Consider the following 9,454-nt stretch of genomic DNA (forward strand, 5'->3'; position numbering starts at 1 on the left):
AATCATCATGAAACTGATGATTGGGATGGAAGAAACTGGAATTACTCCAGTGGACCAGAGACAGACTAAGACTTTCCTTCACGAAACCTCTATTAGAGGCATACTTCACTCCTGCGGGAGCATACCCCCCTTATTTGGTATCAGAGCTTTTACGATTTCTGAGACAAAACTTTAATGNTATATATATATATATATATATATATATATATATATATATATATATATATATATATATATATATATATATATATATATATATATATATATATATATAGGGTCATGTTCAGGTGTGGTCGCTCGCGTCTTCCCGGGCGGCCGTGCGATTTACACCACTCAATGTTAAGAAATACACCACTCAATATTAAGAAATACACCACACAAATAACATTGAGTGGTGCATTTCATATTAAGAAATGCATTTTCATTATGGTGCATTCGTAACATTGAGTGGTGCATTTCTTAAAATTGAGTGGTGTAAACCGCACGGACGCACGGGAAGGCGCGACCACATTTGAATAGAAATATATATATATATATATATATATATATATATATATATATATATAAACACACCCACACACAAAACAAAATGAGCAATATTTAATAGTAGAGTACGTAAGAAGTTTTTTCTAAGCGGTACATACATTCTTAACATTTAATTTGCTACGCGCGCGAGTGGTCACGACATTTCTCCATTGTTGGTCAGTACAATAAAAAGAATGAGCATGAAAGAATGATGCTTTTGGATCATCGGACTCTGGTTGGGAATTGTCGAGATGGCTATGGGCAAACTAGTAAGAAAATTATGTGTTGAAAATAAAGTTAAGAGAATATGGGAATCGAAAAAGAAGAAGGAAGGTGAATTTGTGGATACCATTTGGATTGATGAAAGTAGAATGCCTTGTACAATTATCACCAGAATTGTTCTAATACTGGAGAATTCAGCTTTCTGATACTATAATATTTACCTTCGACATTTTTGCGTAGCGCAAATACTTGTAACATATATTTCATATTTAATTATATACTTATCAGACTTGTGTTTTGGGATAAGCAAATAAATTTTTAGATTTTTCTTTACATCAAAATTAGATTTTAATGGATATTTGAGGTGAGGGGCTAAAATGGCAATATGTGAACAATTTACGGATTAAATGACGTCACCCTTATTATTAAAGGATTGAGTTTACTATATATTATAACATAATTGGGGGACTAAAAAAGTCATTTTCCCTTAAAAGAAACTTCATATTTGCCCTCAACTCTTTTTTTTTTAAATACAATTAAAATATTTTTACCTATAAGTTACTTGTTATTACATGTTATGTTATGTGACTTTCATGTGTAATTTTCTTTATATACATGGATGCCATGTCAACATAACTTATAATTTTCTTTAACTTTAATTAAATAAAAAAAAAATTTTTTAAAAGATTAAAATAATCTCGTTAAGTCCTCTTTTTCGCAGTTTGTACTTGATGGAGTCATGGGACCCTGGGCCCATTTTCTTGGAGCAGAATAAATAAAAAAATACTACTAGAGAGTTTGAACCAAAGACATTTACTAAACTAGCACAAGTTTTTAACCACCAAACCACTCAAGATCTTATGTAATAAAAGGTAGGAAGCTGTAATACAAAGATTTCCTCAGTGAAAAAAACTAAATCTTTGGGTGAAAAAATGCTCTCTAGTTTGCCGGAGAAACAAGTGCAGGCCGGAGACTCGGCGGAGGAGGCCGACCTCCTAAAACGTAGCAAAAAGAAGACGAAGAGGGGATTATCAGAGAGGGAGGACAAACCCATGGAGATGGAGGAGGACGGACACACTAGCCAGGCGACTGGAACGGATACCCATGCTGAGATCCAGAGCGGGCAGACTAGCCAGCCAACAAAGAGACCGGCGATTTCTTTCAACCGAGCGCTGACAGGGATGAAAGACAGGGAGACACTTACTGATGATGTCTCGGACGATGAAGCGGGTGAACAAGAGGAGGATGATCCAGACTGTCCGGTGGTGAAGCTTACCAAGGAGAAGAAGAGGCGCATGAGACGAAGGTGGGAGAATACCCTGATCATAAAAGTTTTGGGGAAGACGGTTGGATACAACTATCTGTTGAGGCGTTTGAGAACAATCTGGAATCCCAAGTCAGGGATGGACCTCATTGCCATTCAGAATGGATATTTTTTGGTTCGTTTCGCATCTGTAGCAGATTATGAACATGCTAGATTCGAAGGGCCGTGGACGGTGATGGATCACTGCCTCGCCGTTAAAGATTGGGAGCCAGATTTTGACCCCATGCGCGACACAACCCTGAGACTCCTTGTGTGGGTGAGGTTTCCATGTCTGCCGATAGAGTATTACGACTACGATTTCTTGATGAGAGTCAGAGATATGATTGGAACTGCGACGAAAGTTGATCATGCGACGAGCATTGCGTCCCGAGGACTCTTTGCACGTGTGTGTGTGGAAGTTGACATAACCAAGCCTTTACTTTCAAGATTCACACTTAGGAACAAAAGGAGAACAATCGAGTATGAAGGACTACATTTAGTTTGTTTCAGATGCGGAATGGTGGGGCACATGAAAGAAGGATGCAAATTAGCAGATAACCATGTGGAAGAAGAGCTGCCGGAGCAAGGCGGCGGAGCACCAGGGAGCGTCAACGATCCTGCGACGGAAACGATGCATGGCCCTACATGGAAAGCTGGAGAAATTAAGGCGACAAATCAGGGATCCAAAAGACCGTTGGAGGACAAGTATGGCAGCTGGATGATAGCTACAAGGAAACAAAGAAACTACCAAAACAATGAACCTAGGAGAAATAATGGAAAGAATATGAGCGGGAAGAATGAAAATTCAAAAGGAAAGAACGGCGGAAATCAGGGAAACAGGAACGACAACTTTAATAGAGAAGGATTTAAGATTTGGAATAACTTGCGGTATGGGGCTTTAGAAAATCTTGAAGAAGAAAACGAGGATGAAGCCCAAGAGGAATATGTTATGATGGATAGGCCGGATGGCCCAACAGGTGCAGCTCTTTCGGGAAGAGGGAAGAGACCTCAAACACAAGTCACAGAAGCCCAGATTCTAAATGATAAGTCAGTGCCTAGAAGAGGGAACACATCCGAGAAGAACTCAGAGAAGAACACAAGGGATGAAAATAGGAGCAAGGAGGGAAACAAAAAACAGGGGAACAAAGCAGCAGAAACAGAGAGTCACACCGTGGTTAGAGGATATGAGAGAGGGAACCGGGTGGTGAGGACTATGGTCACTGAAGAAGGGAACACGACAGAAAAGGTCCAGACCCAACCGGAAGGTGGTGACCATCACCAAGACCCCCCAGACCCGAATGAATTGGATGCCATTAGCGAGCCCGGGGACCCTATAGCAGGGGTTGAGTTCACGGAAGGCCAATCGACTGGCCTAGGGGTGGTGTTGCAGTGAGCACTTGGGTGCTTGTGTCTTCTTGTTCCTTGTTTGTTTGGTTTTTTATGAAGATCATTAGTTGGAACTGTCAGGGGGCTGCGTCAAGAGGATTTAGACGCGCTCTCATTCTCCTTGTTAATAAGGTTAAAGCCGATGTGGTTGGCTTGTTGGAATCGAGAATTTCTAGTGTTGCAGCGGACAAGGCATGCAAAAGTTTTGGTTTTGACAATTGGGTTAGAGTCGAAGCAATTGGGTTCAGCGGGGGTATTTGGATTCTCTAGAGGAACAACGTAAATGTGGAGGTTATCGCAACTAATCCGCAGTTCGTGTTAACCAGAGTAAACATGGGAGAAGAAAAGTTGGGCTTGGTGTCATTTGTATATGGCAGCCCGTCTCATAATTTCAGGAGCAAGCTTTGGGACAATCTCTCGAATGATAAGCTTCCTCTAAATGAAGAATGGCTCACGGTTGGGGATTACAATGCAGTCATGTGCATGGAGGACGTGAGCAACAAGGACAATTTTCACGACCACAGATGCTCAGGTATGAGACACTGGATCTTTAAGGAAGGTTTGATTGATATGGGTTTTTTTGGTGCCAGGTTTACTTGGACAAGAGGACGGGAAGCTACCACATTTACCGGTGCAAGGCTTGACCGAGCGCTTTGTAACTTGGAATGGATTACTTGACACCCGGATACAAGGGTGACTCACATGACAAGGATTTGTTCTGATCATTCCCCTTTGCTCATTGAGGTTGGAATCACTACAAAACACGCCAGGAACTTTGTGTTCTAATACCAGGCTGCCTGGAGTAGACACCCAGGGTTCCACAACTTGGTGGATCGTTGCTGGGATGTCAGCAAGCCCATAATGGCAAATATCTTGGCCATGCAGAAACAGTGTATGGATTGGAGCAAGAATGAATTTGGAGGCATTGAAAAAAGAAAGAGACGATTACTGGCACGAGTGGAAGGAGCTTAGCGGAGCATTGAAAGTAGACCGCATAGTGGCCTCTTAACGCTTGAGAAAAGATTGAGGGCAGAGTTAGACGAAGTTCTCCACCAGGAGGAGCTGAAGTGGTTCCAGAAATCTAGAGAGGATTGGATTCTCTCGGGAGATCTCAATACTAAATTCTACCATGCCGCAACCACGGTTCGTCGGTCGAGAAGCAGAATTCAAGGCCTCAAGAATGATAAAAATGAATGGGTATGCGAAAGGGAGCATATTGAGATCATAGTCCAAGAATACTACAAGAAATTGTACACCAAGGAGGATGTGCTCGATACTGCAGACAACTTAAGTGGGTTTTTTCCTATTATTGACGCAGGACAGTGGAATGTAGTAAATAAGGAATTTTCTAAAGATGAGGTTCATAAGGCTTTAATGGACATGGCACCGATCAAAGCACCGGGACCAGATGGATTTCATGCCATGTTCTATCAAAAATCATGGAACACAGTGGGAGATAGTATGCACAACATGGTTAAAGACTTCTTTGCAGAAGGCATCCTCCCAAGTGGAATAAATGAAACGAATATTGTGCTAATACCCAAGGTACAAAATCCGGAAAATATATCTCAATTAAGACCTATTAGTCTTTGCAATGTGGTATATAAATTGGTTACGAAAGTCATGACTAACAGGCTTAAGAGCATTATGTCAAATCTTGTTTGCCCTAATCAAAGCAGCTTCTTGCCAGAAAGGCAAATCACGGATAATATAGTGATATACCAAGAATTGCTGCATACCATTCGATCAGAAAAAGGTCGAACCGGATACATGGTGTTGAAGGTTGACCTTGAGAAAGCTTACGATCGCCTGGACTGGGGATTCATACGTTCAACACTTAGGGAGGTTGGTTTGAATAATGATTGGGTCAGGAATATCATGCATTGTGTGGAAACTGCCGGGATGTCCATCCTATGGGAAGGGAAGAAACTACACAGGTTCAAGCCGGAACGAGGGGTTCGGCAGGGGGACTCCATATCTCCATATCTCTTTGTGTTATGTATAGAACGCCTGGGCCACATAATCACACAAGCAGTGGCTCAAGGACGTTGGAAAGGAATAAAGGCTTCAAAAAATGGGCCGACCATTTCCCATTTGTTCTTTGCGGACGACATGGTCCTCTTTGCGGAGGCAGAAGAAGACCAAATTCACAACATTATGGAGTGCCTTGATGTTTTCTGTAAGTTTTCTAGACAACGTGTCAATAAGCTTAAGTCTAATATTTTTTTCTCAAGCAATGTGTGCAGTGAAAAGGCGGAGAAGCTGGCTGCAATGGCGGGTGTCCCTAGGACGACTGATTTAGGGAGGTACCTTGGTGTGCCATCGCTCCACGGGAGAATCACCAAGGACCATTGCAAGAATATCTTGGATCGGGTACAGAGCAAACTGGAGGGATGGAAAACGCGTTTCCTTTCTCTAGCAGGGCGACAAGTGTTGGTCCAATCGGTACTCAATGCGATCCCTTCGTATGCCATGCAAACTATGCTAATTCCAAAAGGGATATGTGATGAAATCGATAAAAGAACGAGGAACTTCCTATGGGGAGGGGACGGCAGTGTGAGAAAGACTAGTTTGGTCAATTGGAATACGGTTACTCTACCAAAAGAGGATGGTGGTCTTGGGATCAAATCCATGCGGAATATGAATATTGCGCTACTAACCAAGCTTGGATGGCGCATACTCCAAGAAGAAAACAAGACCTGGGCTCAAGCTGTTAGCCGCAAATATATGAAAGCAGGCACTTGCATTGCAAACATAAAGAGGAAGAGAAATGACTCCAACTTATGGAAAGGAATCTGCGCTACGGCACCAATTCTCACAAATGGCTTGAAGAAAGTGGTGAGAAATGGGAGGTTGACTCGCTTTTGGACTGACCGTTGGGTTGGGAATGAATCACTCCGAGAATGGCTTATTGGGCCTCTCAATAAAGGTGATGAAGAAGTGCGAGTAGACGAACTGTGGAATACAAGGGGAATGTGGGACTGGAGCCGGATTGACGTTGCACTTCATCCTGCTAAAAGACATGAAGTGGCCACCAAGATGATATTAAACGACAACACTAGAAAAGACATCATGGGATGGGGGTATGATGAGGATTATGTGTTCTCAACAAAATCAGCTTATGGACTGATATTGAAAGGGCAAGCGAGGGGAAGCACTGATGGGTGGAGGGATGTGTGGAAACTCCGTGTGCCCAATAGAATCCGATCTTTCTTGTGGCTCGTCAAACATGGAAGAATCATGTGCAACACGGAAAGAAGGAAGAAACGGTTTACTCCAGACGAGCGTTGCATTGTGTGCGGAGCTGATAGAGAAGACATAGATCATGTCATCCGAAGTTGCCCGGCAGCAGCGGAAGTGTGGAGAAATATTAGTCTAATGGAGAACCAAGGTATGTCTATCTCTGCTGATTTCCATACGTGGTTGAGCACTAACTTGGCAGGAAATGCGGGAGGCCAGAGACGAAAATAGAGAAATGCCATATTTGCAATAACAGTCTGGTGGATATGGAAGTGGAGGAACGATGTTGTTTTCAAAGGAGAAGAGAGAGACATCAAAGACAAAATTGATTGGCTGCAAAGCAAATTCAAGGAGACAGAAACGGTGTTGGAGAGAGGTGCAGGCCCGAGAGGAAGACAGGAAGGAGACAATCGGCGAAGACAACCTTGGAAACCCCCAGAAGCGGGATGGATCAAGATCAACACGGATGGTTGCATTGACAAGCAGAACCATGCTACAAGTGGAGGAGTCATCCGCAATAAAGAAGCTGCTTTCTTAGGCGCTTTCTCAAGTTGGATTGGCACGTGTAATCCTTTGGAAGCGGAGCTGTGGGGAATTCTTACTGGGATGGAGAAAGCCTAGGAGCTAGGCTACAGAAAGGTGGAAATCGAATCGGACTGCACCAAGGCCATCCACTTAATTAATGGTCATGGAGATTATGATGGTCCAACGAGAAATATTGTTGAGCTATGCAGAGCCTCGAAGAGCAGGAGATGGGAGATAAACTTCAATCACATCCCAAGAGAGCAAAATAAAGTGGCGGACGCGCTAGCTAAAGGGGCCCGCAATCAACCTGAGAGATTCCGATGGACCAATGATCCACCGAGAGAGATCGAGAAGCTACTTCGACATGACGAGATTGGCACATTGAGCGCCTCTACGATTGTGAGGGTCATATAATGACCCCGGATTTATTCCTCCCCTCATTACAAAAAAAAAAACAAAAAAAAAAAAAAAGGTAGGAAGCTCCACTTATGCATGGGGTGTAGACAAGGGGTGTAGACAAATGACGGCTAGGGTGTAGACAAATGGTGGATTGTTTGGGTGTAGACAAGGGGTGTAGACAAATGGTGGTTGGGGTGTAGACAAGGGGTGTAGACAAATGGCAGCTAGGGTGTAGACAAGGGGTGTACACAAATGGCGACTAGGGTGTAGACAATGGGTGTAGACAAATGGCGGCTAGGGTGTAGACAAGGGGTGCGGGTAGACAAATGGCAACTAGGGTGCAGACAAGGGGTGCAGTCAGATCGCAGTTGGGGGGTGTAGCTAGGGTGTAGGTGTGCAGCGTGTGTAGGGTGTAGGCGCATGTCTCGCAGGGGTGTAGACGCATGTGTCAAGGGGGTGAGGAGTGCAGGCATAGCCACGTGGGTGGAGGGGGTGTGCGCAGAGGCATGACCACACACGTGGTTAGTTGAGGGGAGTCTTCCTACAATATAAAAGGTGTTAGGAACATCATGTAATAGGTTTTGATGATACCAACTGTTAAGTAGAAATCCCCAAGTCTCGATGCATAGGCAAAAACGCTGTAAGTTCGACAAGTAAACCAAGAGCGAAAATACAACCGGGTAACTTTGAGCTCAACTCGGAAAATATTTAAGCTTGAGGGAAATTTGTTTGAACATCTTAGAAGTCTCGTGTGTTGTAATCATATAGACAGATCAGAAGAAAGCATGGGACAACACTGGAGGAATAAGGGTCTGCGAGACATCAACTAAGTCTCGAGACATAAGCAGAGTTCGAGAGGTAGGACCTCTCGATACAGTTATCCAGTTCGAGACATAAACAGAGTTCGAGAGATAGACCTCTCGATATTTGAGTTCGAGACATTAAGCAATCAAGATATCAACCTTGGTCTCGATACACTAACAATTCTCCAACAAAGCTGAATGACGGTCATACTTAAAGTCTGGAGAAGAAGAATATCATGGAGATGGAATAATGAAGAGGTGCCGAACGTGAAGATTTCAAAATGGGCGGAAATGGATGACACGTCAGATTTCCACCACAAACGGTCAAAAGGTGCACCAATGCTGAAGTGGTCTGATTCCCTACAAACAAGGAATAATGGGAATATAAAAAGAGTAACTTTTACCAAAAGACGAAAGTGGAGCATGGACTCAAGAAAAGTGAACTATGGAACATTCACTACAAGACAAAGAGGTTCAAGTTACAAGATCACCACTCCATGAAATATGCTGAAAATATGCAAGACCCATGATCAGCATGGGAGACAAATTTCAAACGGAATAATTTTCCCTCCAACGGAATTATTCCTCTACTCTCATATATAAGGACGTAAAGACACAAAAGGAATGGAAGAGAAGAAAAAAAAAGAAGGGAAGTGAAGTGAAGGGGTTCGAAATTCTTAAGAAGTGTCTGTCTAAAACGTTCAAAGTGCAAGTGGTTAACTTGGAATATCATCCTGATATTCAAAATAGCGAGAAAACACATCTTAGTGTTTCAAGAGAGTTACAAAGCTTAAACTGTTATACATCCAGAAGGTGACCGAAGCTGCTCTACATCGAAGTTGATTCAACGATAGCTTGTGGTCAGATTGGAGTCTGTTACATTCAACTGTGACAACCAAAAACACCTTGCTTTGGATTAAGCAAGAGAGGTGGAGTAACCTGGCAGCTGTCCGAGTGAAAGAAACCTGAGGCTTGACGCGGGCTTGGTGATCAAAGGTCAAGTGCTCGAGAGGTGGAGTAGCTGGAAGCGGGGAGAAAGACCTTGGAGAGG

This window comes from Ipomoea triloba, chromosome 1 (genome assembly GCF_003576645.1).
Source record: "Ipomoea triloba cultivar NCNSP0323 chromosome 1, ASM357664v1".
NCBI classification, from domain to species: domain Eukaryota; kingdom Viridiplantae; phylum Streptophyta; class Magnoliopsida; order Solanales; family Convolvulaceae; genus Ipomoea; species Ipomoea triloba.